Source organism: Miniopterus natalensis, chromosome X (assembly GCF_054644295.1).
Source record: "Miniopterus natalensis isolate mMinNat1 chromosome X, mMinNat1.hap1, whole genome shotgun sequence".
Classification (NCBI taxonomy): Eukaryota; Metazoa; Chordata; class Mammalia; order Chiroptera; family Miniopteridae; genus Miniopterus; species Miniopterus natalensis.
In genome coordinates, this window is record NC_142103.1 from 19,042,471 (window position 1) to 19,069,663 (window position 27,193).

Genomic DNA, 27,193 nt, shown 5'->3' on the forward strand with positions numbered 1-27,193 from the left:
AGGGGGGGGAGGCTGTCTGACATAAGGGCCCTCCCCGCCCGCAGTGTTGCCCCCCTCCAACCCACCCCGCCATCCCCCCATCCCATCCCCCCCACCCACCCACCGTGGTTGTTGCGTGTTTGTGAAAGCCAGGAAAGACGCATCGTTCCCTCTAGGCCCCAAAGGGCCGGAGAGCCCCCTTCGGAATAAGTTCTGGGGTGACTCTTTAGTGTCCTATGGGCTAGCTTGTACCTGCTGTGGGTCGGCTGGCAACTGAGCCAGTCTGCAGCTCGACCCCTCTTTGCTCACACACCCTTTGCCTTCCGGTCTCCTGGAAGGGTGCCAAGCAGGCTCTCTTGCTCCCTGTCCCTTCTTTTCTCACGAGTGAGTCACCCGAAATGTGCCCAGGGGTCTTAGTCTTTCTGCGGCCTAAGCCAGCGTTCTGTGCCGACCCTGGGGCCTGGTCCTCGCCTACAAGGTCCGATTGGTCCTCAGCCCCAAGTGGCTCTCAGCTACCACTGTGGCCAAGCTCATGGAAGAACCCACAGATCAAGTACCCTTTGAGCCTAGACCTGTTGTGTGTGTGTGGGGGGGGGTGGGCCTGGGCTTGGGGACCAGCCAGGCGGTTCTAGGTACTGGTGTCCCCTTGCGGAGGCTTCGAGACAATAAGTGAAGGAAAGGGACCTCGATCGCCACACTCTGAAGGATGCCGTCCCTCTCCACATAGCGATCCTAGCCCCGTGTGATCTAACCAGCTGCCACACAGTGCCCACTGGGTATGGAGACCCTCTGTCACATGAGACAGGAAGGGCCAGTGTGGGACACTGTGGGGCCTGGCACCCAGCCTCTCTGTTGCCGCAGCGCTACTATGGCAAACACAGCTCTTCGCTGCTCTGACCTGCCTCGCAACCTGCTGGACCCTTCCGTGTCTGGGCTCCGCATCCAAGCGCCCAAAACCCATCACTTCTCCCTCGGGCCTATACCAGGCTACTTGGTCCGGCCGGCCGTCCCTCTCCTTCCCCCACGTTCCCTGGTGCCTGGGTCCCAGGCCTTCCGAGGGCGGGCGCTCTCCCCAGCAAGCCCACAGGGGGACCTGGCTCCTGCACCCGGCACCCCGACCCAGGGCGGCACCCCGACCCAGGGCGGCAGGGCTTGGAGCAGGAAGGGCTGGGAAAATGGCGGTTACCGAGGCCACGCCCCCTGCGCTCCGGGAAGCCGTGGGCTCCTGGGTGGGCAGCGGGGTTCCTTCAAAGCCCGCTGTGGCTGCCGAGACCGCTGTGAAGTTGAGCTGGATCCCGAGCCTTGTCACCGAAATCTCTTCGGACCCCACACCCAGCCAGGCCTTCCCCCGCGGGTCTGAAAGCCCATGGATCAGAGGCTCAGCTCAAAAACATTCCGCTTGAGGGCACTGTGGCCCCACAAATGCAACAGTGTCAGTGAGCTGGCCTCTCCCTCCGCCCTTCGTGGCTCAAAAAACGACCGTGGAGGCCGGTAAAGGCATCCAATCCTTCTCAGCCAGGGTGCCTGTGGGGAGGGTTTTTGACAGAACCCCGTCTTCGACTTCGGGGTTCTGGTAGGGAGGAGGACGCGACCTAGAAAGGCACCCACAGCAGTTTGTGCATCTGGGGACCCCTCTCCACATCTGCCTTGGCGCCGAAGTGCCCCCGATACTCAGGGAGCGGACACCTTGCGCTGTCTGCCCATTGTGGACTGGAATCCTGAGGGGGTTTCCCGGGCTGCGTCCTAGCAGGACAAGGGACATGGATTCAGAGCTTGCGTTGGACGTGGCCCCTGGCCTTCCTCCCTTCACCTGGTCTACTGGCCCCTCTTCTTTTCTGATCAGGTCCCCTCATGAGGCTTCAGGGCTCAGGAGCCTGCGGTAACCTCCTTGTCCCCAGCGGTTTCTCTCGGTCACTCCAACCTCGTGGGCCACAGTGTAACTTCGGGAGGAGGGGGTGTCCATGGTGCCCGCGGGAGAGACCACTCAGATGACCTCTGTGAAGCCCGGCCATTGCTTGAGGGAAACTCACCTTGGCAGTGTGTCAGTGTGTACTCTCCCCGATCACCCCCACCCTAAGAGTAGCCAAGTGGGTGAGCCCCGGTCTGTGGTCCAGATTGGACACAGGTTGAGGGGGTTCTGTGATGTTTGTGTGTGTGTGTGGTTTTTTTGTGGTAGCGAAGGGCGGAGGGAGAGGGACAAGGATGGTGGCGCGGAAAGGACAGGTTGGCATTTGTGATGTGATACTGCCATCCAGGGGATTGGCTTTGCCGCTCGCGCGCTCACGAACCCTGCACCGTCCCTTCTTGGGGAGGAGAGTCACAAGTGAAGCCTTGAACAGGGGACGGGGACCCGGGAGGTCAAGAGCTGTGCCAGGCGCTGGCCGAGCCAAGGAAGCTATAGAGAAGGACATCGTTGGGAGTAGGCGCCCGGCTCGCCGTCCTGGGCGCTGGGTCCCAGGCAGCCAGGGCTCCCTACCAAGGCGGCCGCCATGTCTGGGCGGGGCTGGAGGAGGCTGCTCTGAAAGAACCCAGGGCGGAGGTGGAGGGCGCTGTGGATATTTGGCTTAGTGCTCCTTCTTAGGAGCCAGGGCACTGGAGGACCCTCTTGGCCAAGGTGCAGCCAGGTCCCGGTCATCTGCCCCCACCGGCCACCTGCAAAGCCCGCCCTGGACGCGGTGTTAGAGGCGCTGCCCAGTGACGTTCTCCTGTGCAGCTCAGTGATGACGAGCGCGGACACGCCCACTCCAAGCCCAGGTAGGGGGACCCCGCTGGCCAGCTGGAGGATGGAAACAGAGCCCCAGCAGGCGGTGGCCCCCACCAAGGCCAAGGAACCAGGGCAAAAGGAACTGCCCGCCCCGAAGGCAAGTGGCCGCCATCAAGTGGCCCGAGCCTACCTTGGGACACGAGAAGCCATGGCCCTGTCGGGCACTCAGCCCTGGCTCACCACGTCTCAGCCCCATGCTTGGCCCTCCCTCCTGTGGCTAACAGGGAGTCTGGAGAAGCAAGAAGAAGGCTGAAGATGCTCAATGCAGCTGGACTGACAGCCCTCCCCGCCCCCCCCCCCCCAACCCACCATGGATGCCGCCTGTGTGTCAAGGCCAGGAATGAGGCACCGTTTCCTCTAGACCCACAGGGGCCGGAGAGCCCCCTTCAGGAATAAGTTCTGGGGTGGCTCTTTAGTGCCCTTTGGCAAGCTCTTTCCTGCTGGGGGTGGGCTGTCAACTGAGAGCCAGTCTGCAGGCTAGACCCCTCTTTGCTCACACACCCCTTTCTTTCACGTCTCCTGGAAGGGTGCCAAGGCAGGCCCTCTTGCTCCCTGTCCCTTTCTTTCTCACGAGTGAGTCACCCGAAATGTGCCCAGGGGTCTTAGTCTTTCTGCGGCCTGGGCCAGCCTTCTGTGCCGACCCTGGGGCCTGGTCCTCGCCTACAAGGTCCGATTGGTCCTCAGCCCCAAGTGCTCTCAGCCTACCACTGTGGCCAAGCTCATGGCAGAACCCACAGATCAAGTACCCTTTGAGCCTAGCTTGGACCTGTTGTGTGTGTGTGTGGGGGGGGGGGGGGCTGGGCCTGGGGACCAGCCAGGCGGTTCTAGGTACTGGTGTCCCCTTGCGGAGGCTTCGAGACAATAAGTGAAGGAAAGGGACCTCGATCGCCACACTCTGAAGGATGCCGTCCCTCTCCACATAGCGATCCTGGCCCCGTGTGATCTGACCAGCTGCCACACAGTGCCCACTGGGTATGGAGACCCTCTGTCACATGAGACAGGAAGGGCCAGTGTGGCACACTGTGGGGCCTGGCACCCAGCCTCTCTGTTGCCGCAGCGCTACTATGGCAAACACAGCTCTTCGCTGCTCTGACCTGCCTCGCAACCTGCTGGACCCTTCCGTGTCTGGGCTCCGCATCCAAGCGCCCAAAACCCATCACTTCTCCCTCGGGCCTATACCAGGCTACTTGGTCCGGCCGGCCGTCCCTCTCCTTCCCCCACGTTCCCTGGTGCCTGGGTCCCAGGCCTTCCGAGGGCGGGCGCTCTCCCCAGCAAGCCCACAGGGGGACCTGGCTCCTGCACCCGGCACCCCGACCCAGGGCGGCACCCGGACCCAGGGCGGCAGGGCTTGGAGCAGGAGGGCTGGGAAAATGGCGGTTACCGAGGCCACGCCCCCTCCGCCCCAGGAAGCCCTGGGCTCCTGGGTGGGCAGCGGGGCCCCTTCAAAGCCCGTTGTGGCTGGAGAGGCCCCTGGGCAGTTGAGCTGGCCTCCCAGACCCATCACAGAAACTTTGGGCCCCAGGCCTTTCACGGCGGGTCTCAAAGCCATGGATCCCAAACTTCGCTCAAAAACATTCCGCTTGAGGGCACTGTGTCCCCACAAATGCAACAGTGTCAGTGAGCTGGCCTCTCCCTCCGCCCTTCGTGGCTCAAAAAAGGTCCACGAAGGCCCCAAAAGGCTTCCAAGCCTTCTCCGCCAGGATTCTTGTCCAAGCATTTTTGACAGAACCCCGTGTGCGACTTCGGGGTTTTGGTAATGAGGATCACGGAACCTAGAAAGGCACCCACAGCAGTTTGTGCATCTGGGGACCCCTCTCCACATCTGTCTTGGCGCCGAAGTGCCCCCGATACTCAGGACGGGGTCACCTTGCGCTGACTGCCCATTGTGGACTGGAATCCTGAGGGGGTTTCCCGGGCTGCGTCCTAGCAGGACAAGGGACATGGATTCAGAGCTTGTGCTGGACCTGGTCCCTGTCCTTCTCCGCTTCTCCTGGCCCCTCTTCTTTTCTCATCAGGTCCCCTCATGAGGCTTCAGGGCTCAGGCGCTTGCGGTAACCTCAGTGTCCCCAGGGGTTTCTCTCGGTCACTCCGACCTCACGTGGCCCAGTTTAATTTGGGGGGGGGGTCCATGGTGCCCAGGGAGAGACCACTGAGATGACCTCGGTGAAGCCCCGCCGCTCCTTGAGGGAAACTCAGCTTGGCAGTGTGTCAGTGTGTATACTCTCCCCGATCACCCCCACCCTCAGAGTGGCCAAGTGGGTGAGCCCCGGCCTGTGGTCCAGACTGGAGGCAGGTTGACAGGGTTCTGTGCTCTTTGTGTGTGTGTGTGTGTGTGTGTGTGTGTGTGTGTGTGTGTGTGTGGTTTTTTCTGGTAGCGAAGGGCGGAGGGAGAGGACATGGGTGGTGGCCGGGAAAGGACAGGTTGGCATTTGTGGGGCGATACTGCCATCCAGAGGACTGGCTTTGTGGCGCGTGCGCGTTGGGGAACCCTGCACCTAACCCTGCACCGTCCCTTCCTGGGGAGGAGAGTGACGAGTGAAGCCTTGGACAGGGGTCGTGGACCTGGGAGGTCAAGAGCTGTGTCTGGCGGTGGCCGGGCCAAGGAAGCTATAGAGAAGGAAATCGTTGGGACAAGGCGCCCGGCTCGGGGGCCTGGTCGCTGGGTCCCAGGCAGCCAGGGCTCCCTACCAAGGCGGCCGCCATGTCTGGGCGGGACTGGAGGAGGCTGCTCTGAAAGAACCCAGGGCGGAGGTGGAGGGGGCTGTGGATATTTGGCTTAGTGCTCGTTCTTAGGAGGCAGGGCACTGGAAGACCCTCTTGGCCAGCGTGCAGCCAGGTCCGGGTCACCTGCCCCCGCCCCCCACCTCCAAATCGCATCCTGGACACGGTCTTAGAGGCCCTGCCCAGTGACGCTCCCCTGTGCAGCGCAGTGGTGACGTGCGCAACCCGTCCACCCCAAGCCAAGGTAGGGGGACCCTGCTGCCCAGCTGGAGGATGCAAACACAGCCCAGCAGGCGGTGGCCCCAGCGAGGCTAAGGAATTATGGCAGCAGAAGGAACCGCCCCCCCCCCCACTCCGAAGGCAAGTGGTGGTCATCCAGTGGCCCTGAGCCTAACTTGGGACACGAGAAGCCATGTCCCTTTCCCGCACTCAGCCCTGGCTCTCCTGATCTCAACGCCATGCCTGACCCTCCCTCCAGTGGCTAACAGGCAGGCTGGAGAAGCAAGAAGAAAGCTGAACATGCTGAACACGGGGGGGGGGGGGCGGGGGGGGGGAGGCTGTCTGACATAAGGCCCTCCCCGCCGCAGTGTTGCCCCCCTCCAACCCACCCCGCCATCCCCCCATCCCATCCCCCCCACCCACCCACCGTGGTTGTTGCGTGTTTGTGAAAGCCAGGAAAGACGCATCGTTCCCTCTAGGCCCCAAAGGGCCGGAGAGCCCCCTTCGGGAATAAGTTCTGGGGTGACTCTTTAGTGTCCTATGGCTAGCTTGTACCTGCTGTGGGTCGGCTGGCAACTGAGCCAGTCTGCAGGCTCGACCCCTCTTTGCTCACACACCCTTTGCCTTCCGGTCTCCTGGAAGGGTGCCAAAGCAGGCTCTCTTGCTCCCTGTCCCTTCTTTTCTCACGAGTGAGTCACCCGAAATGTGCCCAGGGGTCTTAGTCTTTCTGCGGCCTAAGCCAGCGTTCTGTGCCGACCCTGGGGCCTGGTCCTCGCCTACAAGGTCCGATTGGTCCTCAGCCCCAAGTGCTCTCAGCCTACCACTGTGGCCAAGCTCATGGAAGAACCCACAGATCAAGTACCCTTTGAGCCTAATTTGGACCTGTTGTGTGTGTGTGGGGGGGGTGGGCCTGGGCTTGGGGACCAGCCAGGCGGTTCTAGGTACTGGTGTCCCCTTGCGGAGGCTTCGAGACAATAAGTGAAGGAAAGGGACCTCGATCGCCACACTCTGAAGGATGCCGTCCCTCTCCACATAGCGATCCTAGCCCCGTGTGATCTAACCAGCTGCCACACAGTGCCCACTGGGTATGGAGACCCTCTGTCACATGAGACAGGAAGGGCCAGTGTGGGACACTGTGGGGCCTGGCACCCAGCCTCTCTGTTGCCGCAGCGCTACTATGGCAAACACAGCTCTTCGCTGCTCTGACCTGCCTCGCAACCTGCTGGACCCTTCCGTGTCTGGGCTCCGCATCCAAGCGCCCAAAACCCATCACTTCTCCCTCGGGCCTATACCAGGCTACTTGGTCCGGCCGGCCGTCCCTGTCCTTCCCCCACGTTCCCTGGTGCCTGGGTCCCAGGCCTTCCGAGGGCGGGCGCTCTCCCCAGCAAGCCCACAGGGGGACCTGGCTCCTGCACCCGGCACCCCGACCCAGGGCGGCACCCCGACCCAGGGCGGCAGGGCTTGGAGCAGGAAGGGCTGGGAAAATGGCGGTTACCGAGGCCACGCCCCCTGCGCTCCGGGAAGCCGTGGGCTCCTGGGTGGGCAGCGGGGTTCCTTCAAAGCCCGCTGTGGCTGCCGAGACCGCTGTGAAGTTGAGCTGGATCCCGAGCCTTGTCACCGAAATCTCTTCGGACCCCACACCCAGCCAGGCCTTCCCCCGCGGGTCTGAAAGCCCATGGATCAGAGGCTCAGCTCAAAAACATTCCGCTTGAGGGCACTGTGGCCCCACAGATCCACCAGTGTTGGTGATCATGGCCTCTCCCTCCGCCCTTCGTGGCTCAAAAAACGACCGTGGAGGCCGGTAAAGGCATCCAATCCTTCTCAGCCAGGGTGCCTGTGGGAGGGTTTTTGACAGAACCCCGTCTTCGACTTCGGGGTTCTGGTAGGGAGGAGGACGCGACCTAGAAAGGCACCCACAGCAGTTTGTGCATCTGGGGACCCCTCTCCACATCTGCCTTGGCGCCGAAGTGCCCCCGATACTCAGGGAGCGGACACCTTGCGCTGTCTGCCCATTGTGGACTGGAATCCTGAGGGGGTTTCCCGGGCTGCGTCCTAGCAGGACAAGGGACATGGATTCAGAGCTTGCGTTGGACGTGGCCCCTGGCCTTCCTCCCTTCACCTGGTCTACTGGCCCCTCTTCTTTTCTGATCAGGTCCCCTCATGAGGCTTCAGGGCTCAGGAGCCTGCGGTAACCTCCTTGTCCCCAGCGGTTTCTCTCGGTCACTCCAACCTCGTGGGCCACAGTGTAACTTCGGGAGGAGGGGGTGTCCATGGTGCCGCGGGAGAGACCACTCAGATGACCTCTGTGAAGCCCGGCCATTGCTTGAGGGAAACTCACCTTGGCAGTGTGTCAGTGTGTACTCTCCCCGATCACCCCCACCCTAAGAGTAGCCAAGTGGGTGAGCCCCGGTCTGTGGTCCAGATTGGACACAGGTTGAGGGGGTTCTGTGATGTTTGTGTGTGTGTGTGGTTTTTTGTGGTAGCGAAGGGCGGAGGGAGAGGACAAGGATGGTGGCGCGGAAAGGACAGGTTGGCATTTGTGATGTGATACTGCCATCCAGGGGATTGGCTTTGCCGCTCGCGCGCTCACGAACCCTGCACCGTCCCTTCTTGGGGAGGAGAGTCACAAGTGAAGCCTTGAACAGGGGACGGGGACCCGGGAGGTCAAGAGCTGTGCCAGGCGCTGGCCGAGCCAAGGAAGCTATAGAGAAGGACATCGTTGGGAGTAGGCGCCCGGCTCGCCGTCCTGGGCGCTGGGTCCCAGGCAGCCAGGGCTCCCTACCAAGGCGGCCGCCATGTCTGGGCGGGGCTGGAGGAGGCTGCTCTGAAAGAACCCAGGGCGGAGGTGGAGGGCGCTGTGGATATTTGGCTTAGTGCTCCTTCTTAGGAGCCAGGGCACTGGAGGACCCTCTTGGCCAAGGTGCAGCCAGGTCCCGGTCATCTGCCCCCACCGGCCACCTGCAAAGCCCGCCCTGGACGCGGTGTTAGAGGCGCTGCCCAGTGACGTTCTCCTGTGCAGCTCAGTGATGACGAGCGCGACACGCCCACTCCAAGCCCAGGTAGGGGGACCCCGCTGGCCAGCTGGAGGATGGAAACAGAGCCCCAGCAGGCGGTGGCCCCCACCAAGGCCAAGGAACCAGGGCAAAAGGAACTCCCCGCCCCGAAGGCAAGTGGCCGCCATCAAGTGGCCCCGAGCCTACCTTGGGACACGAGAAGCCATGGCCCTGTCGGGCACTCAGCCCTGGCTCACCACGTCTCAGCCCCATGCTTGGCCCTCCCTCCTGTGGCTAACAGGGAGTCTGGAGAAGCAAGAAGAAGGCTGAAGATGCTCAATGCAGCTGGACTGACAGCCCTCCCCGCCCCCCCCCCCCCAACCCACCATGGATGCCGCCTGTGTGTCAAGGCCAGGAATGAGGCACCGTTTCCTCTAGACCCACAGGGGCCGGAGAGCCCCCTTCAGGAATAAGTTCTGGGGTGGCTCTTTAGTGCCCTTTGGCAAGCTCTTTCCTGCTGGGGGTGGGCTGTCAACTGAGAGCCAGTCTGCAGGCTAGACCCCTCTTTGCTCACACACCCCTTTCTTTCACGTCTCCTGGAAGGGTGCCAAGGCAGGCCCTCTTGCTCCCTGTCCCTTTCTTTCTCACGAGTGAGTCACCCGAAATGTGCCCAGGGGTCTTAGTCTTTCTGCGGCCTGGGCCAGCCTTCTGTGCCGACCCTGGGGCCTGGTCCTCGCCTACAAGGTCCGATTGGTCCTCAGCCCCAAGTGCTCTCAGCCTACCACTGTGGCCAAGCTCATGGCAGAACCCACAGATCAAGTACCCTTTGAGCCTAGCTTGGACCTGTTGTGTGTGTGTGTGTGGGGGGGGGGGCTGGGCCTGGGGACCAGCCAGGCGGTTCTAGGTACTGGTGTCCCCTTGCGGAGGCTTCGAGACAATAAGTGAAGGAAAGGGACCTCGATCGCCACACTCTGAAGGATGCCGTCCCTCTCCACATAGCGATCCTGGCCCCGTGTGATCTGACCAGCTGCCACACAGTGCCCACTGGGTATGGAGACCCTCTGTCACATGAGACAGGAAGGGCCAGTGTGGGACACTGTGGGGCCTGGCACCCAGCCTCTCTGTTGCCGCAGCGCTACTATGGCAAACACAGCTCTTCGCTGCTCTGACCTGCCTCGCAACCTGCTGGACCCTTCCGTGTCTGGGCTCCGCATCCAAGCGCCCAAAACCCATCACTTCTCCCTCGGGCCTATACCAGGCTACTTGGTCCGGCCGGCCGTCCCTCTCCTTCCCCCACGTTCCCTGGTGCCTGGGTCCCAGGCCTTCCGAGGGCGGGCGCTCTCCCCAGCAAGCCCACAGGGGGACCTGGCTCCTGCACCCGGCACCCCGACCCAGGGCGGCACCCCGACCCAGGGCGGCAGGGCTTGGAGCAGGAAGGGCTGGGAAAATGGCGGTTACCGAGGCCACGCCCCCTGCGCTCCGGGAAGCCGTGGGCTCCTGGGTGGGCAGCGGGGTTCCTTCAAAGCCCGCTGTGGCTGCCGAGACCGCTGTGAAGTTGAGCTGGATCCCGAGCCTTGTCACCGAAATCTCTTCGGACCCCACACCCAGCCAGGCCTTCCCCCGCGGGTCTGAAAGCCCATGGATCAGAGGCTCAGCTCAAAAACATTCCGCTTGAGGGCACTGTGGCCCCACAGATCCACCAGTGTTGGTGATCATGGCCTCTCCCTCCGCCCTTCGTGGCTCAAAAAACGACCGTGGAGGCCGGTAAAGGCATCCAATCCTTCTCAGCCAGGGTGCCTGTGGGAGGGTTTTTGACAGAACCCCGTCTTCGACTTCGGGGTTCTGGTAGGGAGGAGGACGCGACCTAGAAAGGCACCCACAGCAGTTTGTGCATCTGGGGACCCCTCTCCACATCTGCCTTGGCGCCGAAGTGCCCCCGATACTCAGGGAGCGGACACCTTGCGCTGTCTGCCCATTGTGGACTGGAATCCTGAGGGGGTTTCCCGGGCTGCGTCCTAGCAGGACAAGGGACATGGATTCAGAGCTTGCGTTGGACGTGGCCCCTGGCCTTCCTCCCTTCACCTGGTCTACTGGCCCCTCTTCTTTTCTGATCAGGTCCCCTCATGAGGCTTCAGGGCTCAGGAGCCTGCGGTAACCTCCTTGTCCCCAGCGGTTTCTCTCGGTCACTCCAACCTCGTGGGCCACAGTGTAACTTCGGGAGGAGGGGGTGTCCATGGTGCCGCGGGAGAGACCACTCAGATGACCTCTGTGAAGCCCGGCCATTGCTTGAGGGAAACTCACCTTGGCAGTGTGTCAGTGTGTACTCTCCCCGATCACCCCCACCCTAAGAGTAGCCAAGTGGGTGAGCCCCGGTCTGTGGTCCAGATTGGACACAGGTTGAGGGGGTTCTGTGATGTTTGTGTGTGTGTGTGGTTTTTTGTGGTAGCGAAGGGCGGAGGGAGAGGACAAGGATGGTGGCGCGGAAAGGACAGGTTGGCATTTGTGATGTGATACTGCCATCCAGGGGATTGGCTTTGCCGCTCGCGCGCTCACGAACCCTGCACCGTCCCTTCTTGGGGAGGAGAGTCACAAGTGAAGCCTTGAACAGGGGACGGGGACCCGGGAGGTCAAGAGCTGTGCCAGGCGCTGGCCGAGCCAAGGAAGCTATAGAGAAGGACATCGTTGGGAGTAGGCGCCCGGCTCGCCGTCCTGGGCGCTGGGTCCCAGGCAGCCAGGGCTCCCTACCAAGGCGGCCGCCATGTCTGGGCGGGGCTGGAGGAGGCTGCTCTGAAAGAACCCAGGGCGGAGGTGGAGGGCGCTGTGGATATTTGGCTTAGTGCTCCTTCTTAGGAGCCAGGGCACTGGAGGACCCTCTTGGCCAAGGTGCAGCCAGGTCCCGGTCATCTGCCCCCACCGGCCACCTGCAAAGCCCGCCCTGGACGCGGTGTTAGAGGCGCTGCCCAGTGACGTTCTCCTGTGCAGCTCAGTGATGACGAGCGCGACACGCCCACTCCAAGCCCAGGTAGGGGGACCCCGCTGGCCAGCTGGAGGATGGAAACAGAGCCCCAGCAGGCGGTGGCCCCCACCAAGGCCAAGGAACCAGGGCAAAAGGAACTCCCCGCCCCGAAGGCAAGTGGCCGCCATCAAGTGGCCCCGAGCCTACCTTGGGACACGAGAAGCCATGGCCCTGTCGGGCACTCAGCCCTGGCTCACCACGTCTCAGCCCCATGCTTGGCCCTCCCTCCTGTGGCTAACAGGGAGTCTGGAGAAGCAAGAAGAAGGCTGAAGATGCTCAATGCAGCTGGACTGACAGCCCTCCCCGCCCCCCCCCCCCCCAACCCACCATGGATGCCGCCTGTGTGTCAAGGCCAGGAATGAGGCACCGTTTCCTCTAGACCCACAGGGGCCGGAGAGCCCCCTTCAGGAATAAGTTCTGGGGTGGCTCTTTAGTGCCCTTTGGCAAGCTCTTTCCTGCTGGGGGTGGGCTGTCAACTGAGAGCCAGTCTGCAGGCTAGACCCCTCTTTGCTCACACACCCCTTTCTTTCACGTCTCCTGGAAGGGTGCCAAGGCAGGCCCTCTTGCTCCCTGTCCCTTTCTTTCTCACGAGTGAGTCACCCGAAATGTGCCCAGGGGTCTTAGTCTTTCTGCGGCCTGGGCCAGCCTTCTGTGCCGACCCTGGGGCCTGGTCCTCGCCTACAAGGTCCGATTGGTCCTCAGCCCCAAGTGCTCTCAGCCTACCACTGTGGCCAAGCTCATGGCAGAACCCACAGATCAAGTACCCTTTGAGCCTAGCTTGGACCTGTTGTGTGTGTGTGTGTGGGGGGGGGGGCTGGGCCTGGGGACCAGCCAGGCGGTTCTAGGTACTGGTGTCCCCTTGCGGAGGCTTCGAGACAATAAGTGAAGGAAAGGGACCTCGATCGCCACACTCTGAAGGATGCCGTCCCTCTCCACATAGCGATCCTGGCCCCGTGTGATCTGACCAGCTGCCACACAGTGCCCACTGGGTATGGAGACCCTCTGTCACATGAGACAGGAAGGGCCAGTGTGGGACACTGTGGGGCCTGGCACCCAGCCTCTCTGTTGCCGCAGCGCTACTATGGCAAACACAGCTCTTCGCTGCTCTGACCTGCCTCGCAACCTGCTGGACCCTTCCGTGTCTGGGCTCCGCATCCAAGCGCCCAAAACCCATCACTTCTCCCTCGGGCCTATACCAGGCTACTTGGTCCGGCCGGCCGTCCCTCTCCTTCCCCCACGTTCCCTGGTGCCTGGGTCCCAGGCCTTCCGAGGGCGGGCGCTCTCCCCAGCAAGCCCACAGGGGGACCTGGCTCCTGCACCCGGCACCCCGACCCAGGGCGGCACCCGGACCCAGGGCGGCAGGGCTTGGAGCAGGAAGGGCTGGGAAAATGGCGGTTACCGAGGCCACGCCCCCTCCGCCCCAGGAAGCCCTGGGCTCCTGGGTGGGCAGCGGGGCCCCTTCAAAGCCCGTTGTGGCTGGAGAGGCCCCTGGGCAGTTGAGCTGGCCTCCCAGACCCATCACAGAAACCTCTTTGGGCCCCAGGCCTTTCACGGCGGGTCTCAAAGCCATGGATCCCAAACTTCGCTCAAAAACATTCCGCTTGAGGGCACTGTGTCCCCACAAATGCAACAGTGTCAGTGAGCTGGCCTCTCCCTCCGCCCTTCGTGGCTCAAAAAAGGTCCACGAAGGCCCCAAAAGGCTTCCAAGCCTTCTCCGCCAGGATTCTTGTCCAAGCTTTTTTGACAGAACCCCGTGTGCGACTTCGGGGTTTTGGTAATGAGGATCACGGAACCTAGAAAGGCACCCACAGCAGTTTGTGCATCTGGGGACCCCTCTCCACATCTGTCTTGGCGCCGAAGTGCCCCCGATACTCAGGACGGGGTCACCTTGCGCTGACTGCCCATTGTGGACTGGAATCCTGAGGGGGTTTCCCGGGCTGCGTCCTAGCAGGACAAGGGACATGGATTCAGAGCTTGTGCTGGACCTGGTCCCTGTCCTTCTCCGCTTCTCCTGGCCCCTCTTCTTTTCTCATCAGGTCCCCTCATGAGGCTTCAGGGCTCAGGCGCTTGCGGTAACCTCAGTGTCCCCAGGGGTTTCTCTCGGTCACTCCGACCTCACGTGGCCCAGTTTAATTTGGGGGGGGGGGTCCATGGTGCCCAGGGAGAGACCACTGAGATGACCTCGGTGAAGCCCCGCCGCTCCTTGAGGGAAAATCAGCTTGGCAGTGTGTCAGTGTGTATACTCTCCCCGATCACCCCCACCCTCAGAGTGGCCAAGTGGGTGAGCCCCGGCCTGTGGTCCAGACTGGAGGCAGGTTGACAGGGTTCTGTGCTCTTTGTGTGTGTGTGTGTGTGTGTGTGTGTGTGTGTGTGTGTGTGTGTGGTTTTTTCTGGTAGCGAAGGGCGGAGGGAGAGGACATGGGTGGTGGCCGGGAAAGGACAGGTTGGCATTTGTGGGGCGATACTGCCATCCAGAGGACTGGCTTTGTGGCGCGTGCGCGTTGGGGAACCCTGCACCTAACCCTGCACCGTCCCTTCCTGGGGAGGAGAGTGACGAGTGAAGCCTTGGACAGGGGTCGTGGACCTGGGAGGTCAAGAGCTGTGTCTGGCGGTGGCCGGGCCAAGGAAGCTATAGAGAAGGAAATCGTTGGGACAAGGCGCCCGGCTCGGGGGCCTGGTCGCTGGGTCCCAGGCAGCCAGGGCTCCCTACCAAGGCGGCCGCCATGTCTGGGCGGGACTGGAGGAGGCTGCTCTGAAAGAACCCAGGGCGGAGGTGGAGGGGGCTGTGGATATTTGGCTTAGTGCTCGTTCTTAGGAGGCAGGGCACTGGAAGACCCTCTTGGCCAGCGTGCAGCCAGGTCCGGGTCACCTGCCCCCGCCCCCCACCTCCAAATCGCATCCTGGACACGGTCTTAGAGGCCCTGCCCAGTGACGCTCCCCTGTGCAGCGCAGTGGTGACGTGCGCAACCCGTCCACCCCAAGCCAAGGTAGGGGGACCCTGCTGCCCAGCTGGAGGATGCAAACACAGCCCAGCAGGCGGTGGCCCCAGCGAGGCTAAGGAATTATGGCAGCAGAAGGAACCGCCCCCCCCCCCCACTCCGAAGGCAAGTGGTGGTCATCCAGTGGCCCTGAGCCTAACTTGGGACACGAGAAGCCATGTCCCTTTCCCGCACTCAGCCCTGGCTCTCCTGATCTCAACGCCATGCCTGACCCTCCCTCCAGTGGCTAACAGGCAGGCTGGAGAAGCAAGAAGAAAGCTGAACATGCTGAACACGGGGGGGGGGGGGGGGGGGGGGGGGAGGGGGGGGAGGCTGTCTGACATAAGGCCCTCCCCGCCGCAGTGTTGCCCCCCTCCAACCCACCCCGCCATCCCCCCATCCCATCCCCCCCACCCACCCACCGTGGTTGTTGCGTGTTTGTGAAAGCCAGGAAAGACGCATCGTTCCCTCTAGGCCCCAAAGGGCCGGAGAGCCCCCTTCGGGAATAAGTTCTGGGGTGACTCTTTAGTGTCCTATGGCTAGCTTGTACCTGCTGTGGGTCGGCTGGCAACTGAGCCAGTCTGCAGGCTCGACCCCTCTTTGCTCACACACCCTTTGCCTTCCGGTCTCCTGGAAGGGTGCCAAAGCAGGCTCTCTTGCTCCCTGTCCCTTCTTTTCTCACGAGTGAGTCACCCGAAATGTGCCCAGGGGTCTTAGTCTTTCTGCGGCCTAAGCCAGCGTTCTGTGCCGACCCTGGGGCCTGGTCCTCGCCTACAAGGTCCGATTGGTCCTCAGCCCCAAGTGCTCTCAGCCTACCACTGTGGCCAAGCTCATGGCAGAACCCACAGATCAAGTACCCTTTGAGCCTAGCTTGGACCTGTTGTGTGTGTGTGTGTGTGTGGGGGGGCTGGGCCTGGGGACCAGCCAGGCGGTTCTAGGTACTGGTGTCCCCTTGCGGAGGCTTCGAGACAATAAGTGAAGGAAAGGGACCTCGATCGCCACACTCTGAAGGATGCCGTCCCTCTCCACATAGCGATCCTAGCCCCGTGTGATCTGACCAGCTACCACACAGTGCCCACTGGGTATGGAGACCCTCTGTCACATGAGACAGGAAGGGCCAGTGTGGGACACTGTGGGGCCTGGCACCCAGCCTCTCTGTTGCCGCAGCGCTACTATGGCAAACACAGCTCTTCGCTGCTCTGACCTGCCTCGCAACCTGCTGGACCCTTCCGTGTCTGGGCTCCGCATCCAAGCGCCCAAAACCCATCACTTCTCCCTCGGGCCTATACCAGGCTACTTGGTCCGGCCGGCCGTCCCTCTCCTTCCCCCACGTTCCCTGGTGCCTGGGTCCCAGGCCTTCCGAGGGCGGGCGCTCTCCCCAGCAAGCCCACAGGGGGACCTGGCTCCTGCACCCGGCACCCCGACCCAGGGCGGCACCCCGACCCAGGGCGGCAGGGCTTGGAGCAGGAAGGGCTGGGAAAATGGCGGTTACCGAGGCCACGCCCCCTGCGCTCCCGGAAGCCGTGGGCTCCTGGGTGGGCAGCGGGGCTCCTGGGTGGGCAGCGGGGCCCCTTCAAAGCCCGTTTTGGCTGCCGAGACCGCTGTGAAGTTGAGCTGGATCCCGAGCCTTGTCACCGAAATCTCTTCAGATCCCACACCCAGCCAGGCCTTCCCCCGCGGGTCTGAAAGCCCATCGATGAGAGGCTCAGCTCAAAAACATTCCGCTTGAGGGCACTGTGTCCCCACAGATCCAATAGTGTTGGCGAAAATGGCCTCTCCCTCCTCCCTTGGTGGCTTAAAAAAGTTCCAGGGAAGCCCCCGAAGGCACCCAAGCCGTCTAGGAAAGGGTTCTAATGTGAGGGTTTTGAGAGAGCCGGGTCTGTGACTTAGGGGTTCTGGTAAGGAGGAGGACGGGACCTAGAATGGCACCTACAGCATTTTGTGCATCTGGGGACCCCTCTCCACATCTGTCTTGGCGCCGAAGTGCCCCTGATACTCAGGGAGCAGAGACCTTGCGGTGTCTGCCCATTGTGGACTGGAATCCTGAGGGGGTCTTCCGGGCTGCCTGCTTGCGGGATAAGGGACATGGATTCAGAGCTTGTGGGCGACTTGTTCCCTGGCTTTCTCCTCTTCTCCTGGCCCCTCTTCTTTTCTCATCAGGTCCCCTCATGAGGCCTCAGGGCTCAGGAGCCTGCCGTAACCTCCTTGTCCTCAGGGGTTTCTCTCGGTCACTGCGACCTCATGGGCCACAGTTTAATTGCGGGGTGCGGGCGGGGGGGGGGGTCCTAGGGACTGCGGGAGAGACCACTCAGATGACCTCGGTGAAGCCTGGCCCTGCCTTGAGGGAGGGTCACCTGGTCAGTGTGTCAGTGTCTACTCTCCCCGATCACCCCACCCTCAGAGTGGCCAAGTGGGTGAGCCCCGGCCTGTGGTCCAGATTGGACTCCGGTTGACAGGCTTGTGTTCTGTTTGTGTGTTTGTGTGCATTTTTTCGATGCGAACGCAGAGGGAGAGGACATGGGTGTCTGCGGGGAAAAGAATTGTGGGTCTTTCTGCAAATGATGGGAATAATAGTGGTTTATGTTTTCATTTTATCCCTCTCATGTGATCTCTTTTTTTCAGGAGACTTGTTGTTTAAAATGTTTTTAAAACATATTTTTATTGATTTTAGAGAGGAACAGAGAAGGATAGAGATATAGAAATATTGATCGGCTCCCTCGTGCACACCCCCTACCAGGGATCAAGCCTGCAACCCAGGTATGTGCCCTGAATGGTGATAGAACTGATGTCCTCTTGGTCCACGGCCTGACAGTCAACCACTGAGCCAAATCAGCCAGGTTGAGGTCCTGCTTTTTCATATTGTTAAACAGACATGAAAATGGAGCTATAATTATTTTAATCAAAAATTCATTTCTATGCTATTAGGCCACCATCAATTCTTTAATAAAATCTTTAATAATTGACATTACACTGCCCTGTAGTAAACATAATGAATAGCCTGATCTTTTAACCTATTTCTGTGTTTGTTTTTGTTTTTACCATGTATAAGTGACCAACAGGACATGTATTTGTGAATATACATGCAAGAAACAAACATGTAGTATATAGCAGACTTTTGTCCTTTACTAATTTGTATAGATGTAATGAAAACCTACTTTTTCTTCAGATTTGTCCAGGGGTAAAAATGAATGTCAAATTTCTTACAAATAACCAAATATAAACAGAATGGATTTGTAGTGAAGGATGGCAGAATATGCCATTGGAAACCGTGCCACTTTGGCTTAAGGATTATTTTGAGCTCAAGGAAATTAAGTAGATATCCCCTATTTGCCTAAAAGCAGGACATAAATTTTAAAAGTGTCCCTCTTCCTTTCCCTATCAGGAAGGAGAAAGTTAAACTCTGGATAAGACATTAGACCTGTATCAGCCTGGAGATTATACCAGAGGGATTTACATAACAAACTTTACCAGCTAGCCCTTATCTATCATTATTTCCCGATATATTTACCTTATCACAGTTTGCTGCTTTGGAGACTCAGGGTCCTTTCCCTTTGTCTTGTCCCATCTCTAAAAATTTATTGTTCCATTGAGAAAATACTAAGTTCTAACCAAATGAATGAGTTACTCATCTTTGGGGACTCGCATGTATGACAGGCGTGACACACATGTTAATAAACTTCTGTTTCTTTTTCTCTTTTAATCTGTCTTTTGTTATAGTGCCCCCAGCTAAGAATTTAGAGGGTTAATGGAAAATTATATTTTCACCCTTAGGGTGGGCAAACGATGTCTGTCATAGAATAATAAAATGGAAAATTTGCCATTTGTCATTCACAAACTACTCAGAGGTAAAATATGTTTAAACAAATGCACTTTCAAAGGATATAACAAGTTTGCACCATTCATAAGCCTGAAGATACAATAGCCATAGTTGCTCCCTTCCCAGATGAAAATCAACACCAGAAGAAATGGTTATCCCTGAGTGTTTTTATGCTAGATTTGATGAAGAGTAGAAAGGCATGGAAAGATATGACAGGACAGAGTATGAGCTAAATGAAGTAAAATGGGTGAAACTTAGCAAGTTCTGTTCATTCAGATTCTTCTCTGGCCCTTCTAATTCAGAGATAAGCATCCCCCTTTCTCCAGGTACAGGGAGGGTACCTATTACCCTATACCTGTCACACGAGGGTTTTAAGATCTGCTTTAGGGGAAGGTTAGAAAGCCTTTTTGCACATGCCAATTTTCTAATTCCTTCAGCTTTAAAATATTCAATAGGCCAAGGGTGGCATGTCCTGAAGGGGTTCAGAACATACCACCACAAAATATATCGCTTTGGCATATGTATTATTTTAAGCACCTTTTTAAGAAATATAGAACCAATACCAAACAGAAGAGTTGATTATGGTTACGTTTACAGAGCTATAATTGGTTATGTCTCTAGGTAAAATGGCACACTGGTGATTATTGTTAAACGTGTTATAGAAATATACAAGAGCACTGAACCATGCATAAGAATGTAAATATAGGCAAGAAACTTCTGAAAGATGCACACTGTACAATTAACACAGTCACTTTGGGAAATGGCACGAACATTAAGGCTGGTGGGAAAAGATGACTTCCATCATTTACTGACTACCTAATACGCGCCAGACACTGACTGTTCTTAATGCTCGAAATACAGTAATGAAAGAGACAACAAAGTACATGCTCAGATGGGCTCACATTCCTGTGGGAGAAACTGAAAAATAAGACATGAATATCATGAGAGGTAATGATAAGTGCTCTGCAGCAAACCAAAGGGGGGTGTGAAAGAAGACAGGGAAAGCGAAGGCTTCCCCTTGTAATGTATGGCCCAGCATGGCTCTGCTCTGTTCCACTACGGTGTTCTCCTGAAGGCCCCTCTCCTCTGCTCTCCCGTCCTCTCCCATCTTGGAGATGTGTCTGGGGGGGAGACTTCCTGACAAGCCTGGGATGGAATCCTGGAGACCCCAAGGGATGGCACCCTGGCTGCCCCTTGGATTCCTGGGTGAAGGGTCCTTCTGCTCTGGCTGCTTTGTCTTGGTCAGGGCCTTGGTGAGGGCCATTGCCTTCTGGGCTCTGCTTGCTTCCTCTCGCTGGGGAGCAGGCTCCCTTGGCTCAGGGGTGGCCGTGTTCCATGCTTCCTGGCTAAGCTGCACAGAAGTCACTGGGGCACAGCCAATGTCCACGGAACTCCTGTTCCTGCTTTGGGGGTTGGGGAGGGGGAGGTGTCCTCGGCTGGCCCACACCTCGGCCAAGGGAGGCCTTCAGGACCCCCGGCCCACACAGGCCACACTTGTGCTCCCTGAGAAGGAGAAGGGGCACGAGGACAAAAGCCCACAGGCCCCTGGCCTGGGCACTTACCTCTTTTGGAGCCACTTCCTCTAGTCCCGCCCAGACATGGCGGCCACCATGGTCCGGAGCCTTGGCTTCCTGTGACCCAGGGGCCAGGCAACCCGAGCCCTACACCTTGCCCTGCTCCTTGTTCCCGCCAGCGCCTGGCCAAACTCTTGACCACCCGGAACCCCGACCCCTGTGAGAGGCCTTCCCCCTACTCTGCTCTCTGGGAAGGGACAGTGCAGGGTTCTCTGGAGCAGCAAAGCCATTCCGCTTGATGGCAGTATTGTACCACAGATGATGCCAACCTGTCCTTTTTCCCCACCGCCATCCCCCCCACGTCCACTCCCTCCACCCTTCGTTAAGGAAAAAAATGGCCAACCTGTGTCCAATCTAGAAAACAAGCCCAGGCTCACCTGCTTGGCTGCTTGGCCACTCTGAATGTGAGGGTGGGGGGTGCCTCCAAGTCTGGGGCTCCATCCTGCAGGGCCTCCCTCCTCTGGGAAGGGTCCTCCTAGGCTGCCTTCCTGACCAGAAAGCAATGACTCCCCATCCAGGCATCCTAGCAGGGGACCTGAACGTAGCAGCAGCTCTACCTTCAGCACTCCAGGTTCACCTGAGACCTTGGGGAACAAGCAGACATGATCCGAGCAACCCCCAGCAAGTGTCCAACAGGACACATTCTCAATGGGGCATGCTCATGAGTCACCTAGGTGCCAGCCTGACCACAGGGTCTCAAGCAGTGGGATGCAAAGGGTAGCCACATGTTCCCTTCATGCTGCCCCCCCAACCCCCACCAGCGTGGCCCCCAGCCAGTGCACCCTCACAGTATTCCTGCACAAGCATTGCCCTAGCCCTCCCAGATCTGGTGGAGGCTCAAGGTTCAGTGAGCCAGGCCCAAGAGGAAACAGGAAACTACATGACAAGACCAATGTGTATGGAGGGCACCACTCAAGGCACAGGAGGCAAAAGGCCTTACAGGCCTGGTTCCTCCTCCTCAGAGAGGCCACCCTGACCTGTCCCCATGTGAGGCTGGGACTGCTGCTTCTCCTGGAGGAGGTGGGGAGGCCAAGGGTCTTGTCAGTGGCAGCTGGCTTGATGGAGCTGAGGCCTGAAACAGGCCTGGGCCCAGAACCTCAACCTAGCAGCAGCTGGTCTGACTCACTGGTAAACAGTCATCAGCCATCTCTTCTGACTCCGCATAGTTCCATTAGACTGACTGTCCATGGAGAAGCCATCTGTCCTAGTATGGGCCCATGTGACGCTTTTCCCCACCACTTTCCCCTGGGTGGACCGTAACCTGGTCACGCACACTGACACTGTGCTCACTACCACTCTGGAAGCCGCCTTTTCAACAGCTGGGCCGAAGACAGAACAGAAGACAGGAAGAGAGAAAAGGGGAACCTGGTGTCGGAGGAGAAGGGACACATCAAATAACCTAGGCTACTACCCCCAGGCAGGGACAAGGCCACCACAACGTAGATAGTCAAAAAAACAATGTAGAGGATCAAGTAGGACCTAAGGCCCACTCTGCACACGTGTATCAAGGCCAGGGGGAACTATATGCTGTGACAGAGGCCAAATAGAGAGTGCCCTCTGAGCCTGTTGGCTTTCATTTGGATTCAACCCCAGACACACACCACAAGGAAGGAAACACTACCTGTGGTTCATGCTGTAGGGGGGGGGTTCCAAATACAGCCGGGTTGAGTTGGGAGCAGTCAGGGGAAGGGGCTTCTGCTTTCCTGGGGAAGAATTGTTATCTATAGGGGCATGTCCAAGGTCACAAGGACCAAGACAGGAGACAAGAAATTCGCTAGATGTTGGACACACACGGGTGAACACACAACACATGCATGTGCAGTGACTTCTAGGTTTGTATTTAGGAAGGAACAAATGGATGAATGCACCAGTGAATTGAATGACTGAATGGATGTGTGAATGAAATGAATAGGGGGATATGACCCAGTATAATACAGACACACCACCAGGATGAACTTCCCCCAAACCTCTCCTGAACAAATGGCCCTCACCAAGGTCACCTGAGTGTGGAACTTACCCCTACCCCCCACAATTAAACTGGGACACCCAAGGGTCGAGTGACCACCAGAACCCCTTGAGGTGAGCAAGAGCCTACTCCCTCCTAGGCCAGCTCCTAAGCCCTGAAACCTGATAAGGCAGCCTGAGGAGAGCAGAAGAGAGGCCAAGAGGCCAAGTGAACAGGGGAAATCCAGATCCCAGTGCTACCACAAACTGTGAATCAATGTCCCAAGTCCCTGAGAAGACCCCTGAGGATACCAGTCCACAATGGGCAGAAATGGCAAGATCCCCACTCTCTGAATATCAGGGGAAATTCAACACACAGAAATTTGTGGAGACGCCATTCTAAATCCCGTCCTCCTCACAACAAAAACCAGAAAGGGAGAGATGGGCTCCCTAACACCTCAGAAGAAACATCCCCACCTAGAAGAATTGGACCTTTTTTGAGCCACGAAGGGGGGGGAGGGAGAGGCCAGACTCGCCCAGACTGGTGGATTTGTGCAGACACAGTGCCCTCAAGTGGAATATTTTTGAGCAGAGCCTGTGATCCATGGGCTTTGAGACCCGCCCGGGAAGGCCTGGCTGGGTCTGGTACACGGGGAGGATTCTCTGGAAGGTCCGGGCCATCAGCTCAACTCCACAGGGGTCTCAGCAACCACATAGGTGTTTGAAGGAGCCCCGCTGCCCATCCAGGAGCCCAGGGCTTCCTGGGGAGGAGAGGGCGTGGCCTCAGCAGCTGCCATTTTCCCAGCCCTTCCTGCTCCAGGGTTTTCAACACTGGATCTAGGGGGTGGGTGCAGGGGCCAGGTCCCCCTGTGGGCTTCCAGGGGAGAGCGCCCGCCCTCTGAAGGCCTGGGACCCAGCCACCAGGGAAACTAGGGGAAGCAGAGGGATGGCGCCCGACCCAGGGCAGCGTTGTATAGGCCCGAGGGAGAAGTGATGGGTTTTGGGCGCTTGGGTGAGGAGCCCAGACAGGGAAGGGCCCAGCAGGTTGCAAGGATGTGAGAGCAGCTCCGAGCTACGTTTGTCATAGTAGCGCTCCCGCAACAGAGAGGCTGGGTGCCAGGCCCCACAGTGTCCCACACTGGCCCTTCCTGTCTCATGTGACAGAGGGTCTCCATACCCAGTGGGCACTGTGTGGTAGCTGGTCAGATCACACGGGGCTAGGATCGCTATGTGGAGAGGGACGGCATCCTTCAGAGTGTGGCGATCGAGGTCCCTTTCCTTCACTTATTGTCGGGAAGCCTCCGCAAGGGGACTCCAGTACTTAGAACTGCCTGGCTGGCTCCCCAGGCCCAGGCACACACACACACACACTCACACAACAGGTCCAAGTTAGGCTCAAAGGGTACTTGATCTGCGGGTGCAGCCGTGAGCTTGGCCACAGGGGTAGGCGAAGACCACTTGGGGCTGAGGACCAATCGGACCATGTAGGTGAGGACCAGGCTGCTGGGCTCAGCACGGAACGCCCGCCCAGCCTGCAGAAGGACTAAGATGGCTGGACAAATTTCGGGTGACTCACTTGTGAGAAAAGAAGGGACAGGGAACAAGAGAGCATGCTTTGGAACCCTTCCACATGTGACAGTAAGGGGTATGTGCGCAAAGAGGGGTCGAGCCTGCAGACTGGCTCTCAGTTGCCAGCCGACCCCCAGCAGGGACAAGCTAGCCAAAGGGCACTAAAGATCCACCCCAGGACTTATTCCGAAAGCGGGCTCTCTGGTCCCTCGGGGTCTAGACTGAAAGATGCGTCATTCCTGGCCTTTACAGACACGCAGCATCCACGGTGGGCGGGGGGAGGCTGGGGGGCAACAGTGGGAGGGGAGTTGTCTCTTAGTCCAGCCAGCTTGTGCATCTTCAGCTTTCTTCTTGCTTCTCCAACCTGCCTTTTAGGCGTACGAGGGAGGGCCAAGCATGGGATTGAGACGTGGAGAATCTGGGGGGAGTGCGGGGCAGCGCCATGGATTTCGTGCCCCAACTTAGGCTTGGGGCCACTTGATGGCGGTCACTTGCCTTTGGTGGAGGGGCTCCTTCTGCCCTGGTTCCTTCGCCTTGGTGGGGCCACCGCCTCCTAGGCTCTGTTTGAATCCTCCAGCTGGGCAGCGGGGTACCCTAGCTCGGTTTGGGGTGGGCGGGTTGTACACGTCATCACTGGGCTGCACAGGAAAACGTCACTGGGCAGCGCCTCCAGGGTGGGCTTTGAGGTGGCAGGCGCGGGCAGGTGACCCGGACCTGGCTGCACCTTGGCCAAGAGGGTCCTCCAGTGCCCTGGCTCCTAGGAAGGAGCACTAAGCCAAATATCCACAGCGCCCTCCACCTCCGCCCTGGGTTCTTTCAGAGCAGCCTCCTCCAGCCCCGCCCAGACATGGCGGCCGCCTTGGTAGGGAGCCCTGGCTGCCTGGGACCCAGCGCCCAGGACGGCGAGCCGGGTGCCTACTCCCAACGATGTCCTTCTCTATAGCTTCCTTGGCTCGGCCAGCGCCTGGCACAGCTCTTGACCTCCCGGGTCCCCGACCCCTGTCCACGGCCTCACTTGTCACTCCAGGAAGGGACGGTGCAGGGTTCGCGGGAGTGGTAAAGCAATTCCGCTTGATGGCAGTATACCACCACAAATGCCAACCTGTCCTTTCCCCTCACCACCCATGTCCTCTGCCTCCACCCTTCGCCAGGACAAAAGGAAACACACACAGAAAAACAGCACAGAACCGCGTCAACCTGTGTCCAATCTGGACCACAAGCCGGGGTTCACCCACTAGGCCACTCTGAGGGTGGGGGTGATCGGGGAGAGAACACACTGACACACTGCCAAGGCAAGCTTCCCTGAAGGAACGGCCGGGCTTCAGTGAGGTCATCTGCGTGGTCTATCCCTCGGTCCCATGGACCCCCGCACCCCCACCCCAATGAAACTGATCCGAGGTCGAAGTGACCGAGAGAAACCCCTGGGGACAAGGAGGTTACCGCAGGCTCCTGAGCCCTGAAGCCTGATAAGCAACCTGATGAGAGCAGAACAGGGGCCAGGAAACCAGGAGAAGAGGGGAAGGCCAGGTCCCTGGTCCAGTACAAGCTCTGAACCCATGTCCCTAGTCCCGCCAGGACACAGCCTGGGAAGACCCCTCAGGATACCAGTCCACAATGGGCAGACAGTGCAAGGTCCCGATTCCCTGAGTATCGGGGACACTTCGAGGCCAAGATAGATGTGGAGAAGGGTCCCCAGATGCACAAACTGCTGTGGGTGCTTTTCTCAGTCCCGTCCTCCTCCTTTCCAGAACCCCGAAGTCACAGCCGGTTCTGTCAAAATGCCTGGACAGGCACCCTGGCAGAGGCGGCTTCCATGCTTTCTGGGGCTTTCCTGTACCTTTTTTGAGCCACGAAGGGCGGAGGGAGAGGCCAAGTTAGCGCAGACTGGTGGATTTGTGGGGACACAGTGCCCTCATGCGGAATGTTTTTCAGCGGAGCCTGCGTTCCCTGGGCTTTGAGACCCGCCAGGGAAAGGCCTGGCTGGGTCTGGGGCCTGGAGAGGATTCTCCTGCGGGTTCGGGCTATCAGCTCACCTCCAGAGGGGTTTTGGCAGCCACACGTGTATTTGAAGGAGCCCCGCTGCCCACCCGGGAGCCCAGGGCTTCCCGGAGTGGAGGGGGCGTGGCCTCGGCAGCCGCCATTTTCCCAGCCCTTCCTGCTCCAAGTCCTGCCGCCCAGGATCAAGGGCTGGCCCTTTCAGTCTCATGTGATAGAGGGTCTCCATACCCACTGAGCAGTAGCTACCACCAGTCAGACCAGACAGGGCTAGGTTCTGTGTGGAGAGTTACAAGCATCCTTTAGAGTGAGCTGATCAAGGTCCCTTCTGTCACCTATTCTCAGGAAGTCTTTGCAGGGGTATGCCCCTGTGCCTAGGTGCACTTTGCCTGACAGACGGTCTTCTGTATATCTGTGTCTTGTGTGTGGGCATCCGCACAGGCACACACACACTCAATAGGGTACATGTTCGACTCAGCTGGTCCTTGATCTGGGGTGCAGCTCTGGGCTCTGGCAAGAGGGGTATGCTGAGACCACCCGGGACTGAGGTCCAATCCCACCACATATGTTAGGACATCGCTGGGAGGCTTGGCACAGGATGCTGGCCCTCAAGGGCTGTGCCCACAGAAGGCCTAAAACCTCTTGGCAAAAGGCTGTGTGACTTGCAAGAGTGTCAAGAAGGGACAGGGAGCAAGGGAGCACGTGTGTATGCAAGGAGGGGTTTAGCCAGGAGACTAACTTCCAGATGCCGGCTGATGCCCAGTAGCAAGGAGCTTGCCAAAGGGCCTGAGCCACTCTAGTTCTTCCCAAAGCAGGCTCTCTGTACCCTCAGGATCTAGACATACAGGCTCTGCATTTTTCGCCTTGGCAGACATGCTGCATCCTTGGTGGGCAGGAGTGACAATTTGGAGGGGGCCTTTCAGTCCACCTAGCTGCCTTGAGCTTGAAGCAGCATTTTCAGACTTCTTGCTTCTCTGGCCTGCCTGCCTGCCTGCCTACTGGACCCAGGAGGGAGGGCCAAGCATGGGGTTGAGACCTGGAGAGGCAGGAGAGAGTGCAGGGCAGGGCCATTGCTTCTCCTCTCCCAAGTGAGGCTTGGGGTCTCTTGATGGCAGGTGGCCAAGAAGTCCCAAGTCTGCAAATCTATGGCTGGGCGGCACCATTCTGCTCAGAAAGCCCCTCTCCTCTGCTCTCCTGTCCTCCCCCAATGGGGAGATGCACTGGGGAGGGAGTTTTCATGACAAGCCTGGGCTGGAATCCTGGAGACCCCAAGGGATGGCACCCTGGCTGCCCCTTGGATTCCTGGGTGAAGGGTCCTGCTCTGGCTGCTTTGTCTTGGTCAGGGCCTTGGTGAGGGCCATTGCCTTCTGGGCTCTGCTTGCTTCCTCTCGCTGGGGAGCAGGCTCCCTTGGCTCAGGGGTGGCCGTGTTCCATGCTTCCTGGCTAAGCTGCACAGAAGTCACTGGGGCACAGCCAATGTCCACGGAACTCCTGTTCCTGCTTTGGGGGTTGGGGAGGGGGAGGTGTCCTCGGCTGGCCCACACCTCGGCCAAGGGAGGCCTTCAGGACCCCCGGCCCACACAGGCCACACTTGTGCTCCCTGAGAAGGAGAAGGGGCACGAGG

The 27,193-nt window shown here is 59.1% G+C and overlaps 2 long non-coding RNA genes across 7 annotated transcripts in view; one reads left to right on the plus strand and one right to left on the minus strand.

Moving 5' to 3' along the window:
* LOC107537523 (uncharacterized) overlaps positions 1-27,193 on the minus strand; it is a 98,162-nt gene that overhangs the window by 65,285 nt on the left and 5,684 nt on the right. The gene's annotated exons all lie outside the window — the stretch shown is intronic.
* The window catches only part of LOC148090427 (uncharacterized), a 98,156-nt gene that overhangs the window by 52,768 nt on the left and 18,195 nt on the right, over positions 1-27,193 (plus strand). For 4 of the 5 annotated variants that reach the window (XR_015716489.1, XR_015716490.1, XR_015716488.1 and 1 more), the window contains one exon: positions 17,342-17,427. The exons of the other annotated variant lie outside the window; for it this stretch is intronic. This is a non-coding gene — a long non-coding RNA (uncharacterized LOC148090427). The remainder of the gene's footprint in view (positions 1-17,341; positions 17,428-27,193) is intronic. 5 annotated transcript variants of the gene reach the window in all.